The following is a 6,000-nucleotide window of genomic DNA, read 5'->3' on the forward strand; positions in this document are numbered from 1 at the left end:
CAAGATACGCTTTCCATTTTACAATTTAAAAGCAATAATATGTCAGTTCAGATATATTTCCTTGGTTGTAGTTATTCCTTTGCCATCTTGGCCAGTGACACAGCATTGGGGGCCATATTCTGTTGCCGTAGCTCATGAGAACAAGTGCCTCTAGTAAGGCCAATCTACTAAGTCTATTAGCTGCCTGCTTATTCCAGTTACGTGCAGAAATGTTAAAATCACATTGCAGATAAACATCTCACTAAGGAAAATTCCTGTACACCCAGAAAGTGGGTTTTGACACAGTAACATCCTGAATCCCTCAGAGAACATGAGCTAGACCTCCAAAAACTACAGGACAGAAACTCAGCTGTTTCTCCCTTTGTATTACTGTTCCTACTTTCCACTTTTCCCTGGGCTTCTGGATGCCCTAGTTTTCATTTGAAGGAAGCACGCTGGAGAGATTAAGACTTAACAACATTGGTAGTTCCCAGAGATTACTACATTTCACAGACAAAGCAGTATCTTTTAATACGGTGGTGGTATAGCACTATCAAAAACATGAAAGTGCTAACATTAATGATTTACACAGATTTAATTAGCTAGTATATCTTAACATGTCAACAAGGAAGATTAATGTTGTTTCTGTTTGTTAGAAGAAAGCCTAGAGTCTAAAAACCAAAGGGACAATTTGAGCCTGACATTTATATAGCTCTAATACTGCCGGTGCTGGAATCACATACGTAATCTGAAGTTGCTACCAAACACTAAAAGCACAACGAGCAGCAAGAGACTCATGAATTCAGAGCCCATCTGACAGGAGGATGCAGAGTGTTTTCTAAGAGAAAGTAGAAAGCAGGCTTCAAGAGTTTATCCCTGAAGTTGGTGGATCCTCCGTCGCCCGTGACCCCTGCAATGGCCTCTTTAAAGAACTCGAGCGTTAACTCAGATCACAAAGAGGGTTTTGGTTTTGCTTTCCAACTCAACAAGCAGTTTAGCAGCCAGAACACCCAGCTGCCCATTTCAATATGCTCTATTGAATCCAGAAGCCTACTGGGGTTTGTTTTACTCTGAACGAATACTACAGGGGTTATAGATTTGATTTCAGTTGCCATTAACTGGATGTAAACCAGGACATTAACTTTTTACTGCAAAACTTATAGTGGCAGCTCTCACCGCGTAACAGGAAGCCTCACATTTGATCCACAGGATCATTTTGCATTTTCACTTACCCAGGAAAAAGCCAGGTTGGTGAACTCTGCTTACTGAAAATTCAGGCAAACAGTAGGCTGTATTCTCCATGCTTGTCCATTCCCATGGGCTTTCAGTTTAAGTTTTACCCATCTTTCCAGCATGGCAGTTAAATTCTGGGGCCTTTTCAAAGTCTCCCTGCTTGGGAGGCTCACAACGCTGCTGACCCCAGTTCCAAGGTGAAAATTCAGAAAGGACTGAGTTTTCCAGTCATTTCTGTAAAAAGAGAATATTATCCCTCCAGATCCTTAAGTACATAAAATAGGTGGGGAAAAAAGTATTTGGAAGCACTGAAAAAGGAGACTGGTGCATTGTTAAGTGAACTAATTATCAGTAGTGCTAAAAACATTCAACCCCATAGAAAGCAGTGATAGGTAACGACGCTGTACAGCATCCAGGTTTATGTGAAAACACCGAAACTCCGCTTAGTTTGAGGACTTTTACTTTTAGAGCTGCAAAAACTCAGATCAAAAGACACCCAGTTGGGCTTCGAAGACAGACGTTCCATTCTCAAATTACAATCTCAGTTCACCTGTTTGGTCCCCAGAGATATTATAGGTGTGCAGCTGGCCATAAGAGCAGTTATGGGATTTCCAGGATAACAAAGCCAAAGCCATTGTCTTCACTTACTGAGAGTAAAATTGATCTACTGAACTCTGTTAAATCACTGTCTCCCCATAAGGTTGTTTGGACAGTTTAATTTCTTACAGTAGGTTTTGCTCTTCAATTTCAGCATGTTCGTAACTCTTGCTGACATTTATCAGACTTGGATCAAGGAGAATACTCCTGTCGTGGTTCAATTTTCTTTGTGAATTCACATCCCACATAAAAAATATTCCATTTAAAAAGCTCCTCCTGTGCAGTTAACTGATCTTACCTCATCATAAAATGACTATTTTTATTCATTAGATGAGTATCATGACTATTAAAATATACATTTCTGTGACAGTACAATCCACAACAGAATACATCGAATTCAGAAAGTTGTCAAGAGCATTTTAGAGCCTAATGCTAAGACAGTGGCTAAGGACAAACAGAAGAGGAGCAGAGAGGGTCTAAGGAGAAACAGAAGCAGCCACATGCAGGGCCTATCATCCATGGTGGGGCAGAGCAGGCCCCACCAGCTTTTACAGTCAATTCAACTGATGCACGTGGCTGGCAGCACTGCCCCGGTTTGCGTGACACACTGCCCCTGTGACTCGCAGCTCTCTACTTTTGGGTGGCAAGAAAGTCGTTAGGCACCATAGGAAAACTTATTTTTCAAGTGTCATAGGCTGTAGCTCCTTCTGCTACGAGAGAATCTGTATTTTGTGCAGCTTTGTGTATCCAGCAGTATGACGTGCATCCTACAGACATATTCATTTCACCAGAGACCTTTTTGAAAGCACTGTAACCAAATTACTTTCCAGACTTACGTGAGTCGTTACTAGCCAGACCTAGGAGTCAGTAAGAATGAAGAAGATAATTATAGAACATTTTAAAATAAATAAAAGGAGAATTTCCACATTTTAGAAGAAAAGAGGAAAAGTTCAAGGAATTGACAATGGCAGAAAGTAACTGAATAGTCAGGGCTTGGGGTTGGTTGACTGAGATGAAAACCTTGAATTTCACAACTGCTTTTAAGGGTCTTTTGGCAACACATTCTTCCATAAGATTGTCTCATTTTGGCCCAGGGTGAGGAAGCAAAGAACTATCAACTTTTGAAATGCAGAAAGATTGGGTCTGGTTCAATTCAAGCTGGTTTTCATTGTCCTCCAAACATTAGAATGTTGGTTTGCACCGTTTCTAATATTCACCAAAACCACACTGTCAGTCAGAGCTTTGTGTCACTTTGAAATGCATGGGACGAAGTTCTTCAGCTAAGGAGAACTGAAACAGAGCATTCAGCAATTTTTTCAGCCAAGGCAAGGGCTTCTGAGCACCAACAGTCAAGCCTCTAAACTTCCTCCTGGTCTCTCAGAGCTCAATTTTGCAGTGGTCAAGTTCTTTAGGCACTCCTTGTTCTTCCCCAGATCTTCTACTATCTGGGAGGGTTGAGGTGCTACATGTTTATGCCATGCCTAAGCGTCCGCAAAGTTTTATCCCACATGCCCACATGGAACAACATGATTGAGCTCCACACACAGAGTAACCACAACCACCTTCATTTAAAGGAATATGAAAAAGATGATGATAATTTTGTCCAGTATCCCAATGTTGAAATCACACGCTGAGGAAATACAAGACCTGAATTCTGTCTCTCAAAATAAAGGGATTCAGAAAATCATACTTTTCCCCTGCCTGAAGAATGCTTAGGCTATAGCAATGAGTTAGAGGTAAAGAGTAAAAAGAAAGAAGGGTGGGTACGCGTCACTTTCCTTGTCAAGTCAACGTCACATTGCAAAACTTACTGTGATTTATTGGCCAAATAAGTCATTTAAGAGAAGGGATACACGATTTCTAGTACCTGGTCCCATTTTGTACATTATTCAGTGCAGTTTATCACTGATGGAATTATCCTATTTGAGTCTGCAGGGATCTAGACAGCATCATTAATTCCTTGATGCTATATTTCTGAAAAGCCAAAAGCCAGTATGTCCATAGAAGAGTGGAGAAAAATACTAATGAATATTGAAACTGCACTGAAAAGTGCAATGAAACATACAGTTTGAAATGTACCTAGTGACATAACTCCAGCTGCATCCCACACAACAAAGTGATAAATAGCAGCAGGACATCTGAGAGGCCCATAAGTTGTATTTGTTTGAGAGCAACAAATCTGAAATCCTGTGTTGGGGGAAGACAATAGTAGGGCTTTCTACAGTAACATATGTAGAACCAAATTAGGTATTGAAACTGAGAGGCTAACATTTGCATTCTGATTATTACATGATGGCTAGTTAAATTCCCAATGTCTTAAAGCTTTGGTAAGAAAAAATAAATACAAAGCTTTAAAAGCTTCATTTTAAAGTCTCCAGTGAATGTTTTGAAAATGTTGTTTTAGGGAAGAACACTCAATCCACACGATGTTGGTTAATCATATGAAAAACTAACTCCACTTCTAGCTTTCCCAAGGGAAACACTGGGTGACTTAAAAGGGGAGACAGGGAAATTAATTGCAATAAAAGAATAATGAAATACATTTAGCCAGGTTTCTCTTCAAATAGCTTTTAAAATAAAGATTTTTTTCAAGTCACAGTTGCACCCTTCGATTACAGAGCTCAGGGTCCTGGAAAAGCTACAGTTGGCCTTCTCAGGTGGGTCAGCAGAAATATGATGTGTAAAGCTGAGCAAAGGGGACACAATGCAGATGAACCTTGCCAGCTACTATTGCTGGTTCTGAAAATGACAGATTAAAGTGCTGCAGAGCTAGGGCGAGTAGCAAGTAGTGGCTGGATAGAGATGGAGAGGGAGGCAGGTACGTACCTTGCTATAGCTCTGACAGCAGGGAGATTCAGATTTGGAGAATTCAGATCATGGTTTTACCCATATCTTTCTGTTCTTGTTGTACTGTACATTGCTATAATAAACTGTTTCAGAATTATTTGCTCCTGAAGTGACACTGTTGCTTTATGTAAAGTGCATTAAATACAAGAAACAGTTCTGATTGACTAAGAATTTCTGGAGTGGGGATACTTGGGAAAGTCTTACAAATCAAAAGCCTGAGAGAGGTGTGGTGTGGCTGGAGCAGACATGCATAAAAATCTGTGGTTTTAGTTTCCTTGCTTTTTGTAAAATCCACTCAACTTTACAGCCTGAAATTGCACCCCAACTTTAGAGGGTCTTTAGCATTAAAACAGTAAGATTATTTCACCCACATTTAATGTCTAACCTCTTCAACAAACCAGATACAAAAAATGGGAGAGGAAGTCTAGATCACCTTAATTTATTGCATAAAGAAGATATTAATTCTATTACTGCATCACCTAGGAGGCTGTTTAGATACACAACCGTTAACTCATTAGCAAACAATCATCTTTTGTCCAAGGAAAAACCCCAAACACAGCTGTTCAAGGTATTGTCTGCAAGGAGATGCACTTGCTCCACTTGCTTTCCAGGATATCACATCAATGCAGTACTCGGAAAAGCCCAGATGTACCAGGTAACCACAGCCTGATCACTTGAATTCAGCACCTCTCCATAATACTTCTGACAATCTCCTGCCTCTCCCCATCTCCCAGATTAGTTTTCAGCAGATCGGTTCTTTGATTCAGCTACCATTCAGCAGCATAACCCTTACTGTGAGCACAAGAGAGGTGGTGGGAATGAACCGGGAGGATGCAGGGAGCCAGATGGGCCCATCCCTTTCAACGATAGCATGGACTTATGTCAAAGGTACCATGTAACAACTGCCTGAGAGTTTTTAAGGGCCACAGGATCCCCTTGCAGTACCTCTTACAGGATGTTTCCTTCAAGCTCTGGCTGGTCCCCTCCTGCCTTCCTTGGAAATGTACCTGCTTCCTCTGTTAAACTTGTCTCCTTGTTCCTTATTCAGTCCCAAACTCTTTTAATCTTCCCAAGACCAGATTTCAAAGGCTTCACCAAACTCCATCGCTCTGTTCTCTGGGGGAAGCTGCTCCTTGTAGTTCTTCCACAGGGAACCTGGAGCAAATTTTCTCTTTAGACCTAGGAGGCAAAATAAATCAAATGTTGCTTTCGGTGGCCAGCATGCTCATTGGCAGGTGCCTTGTGGCCCATTTCTGTTTCTTAGCACATGAAGCATATGACAAGAGTGCAATGAAAGACAGCCAGGCCTATACAGAGTTTGCAGTATTAATGCAGGATTCAGAA

This window comes from Fulmarus glacialis, unplaced genomic scaffold (assembly GCF_000690835.1).
Source record: "Fulmarus glacialis isolate BGI_N327 unplaced genomic scaffold, ASM69083v1 scaffold10041, whole genome shotgun sequence".
NCBI classification, from domain to species: Eukaryota; Metazoa; Chordata; class Aves; order Procellariiformes; family Procellariidae; genus Fulmarus; species Fulmarus glacialis.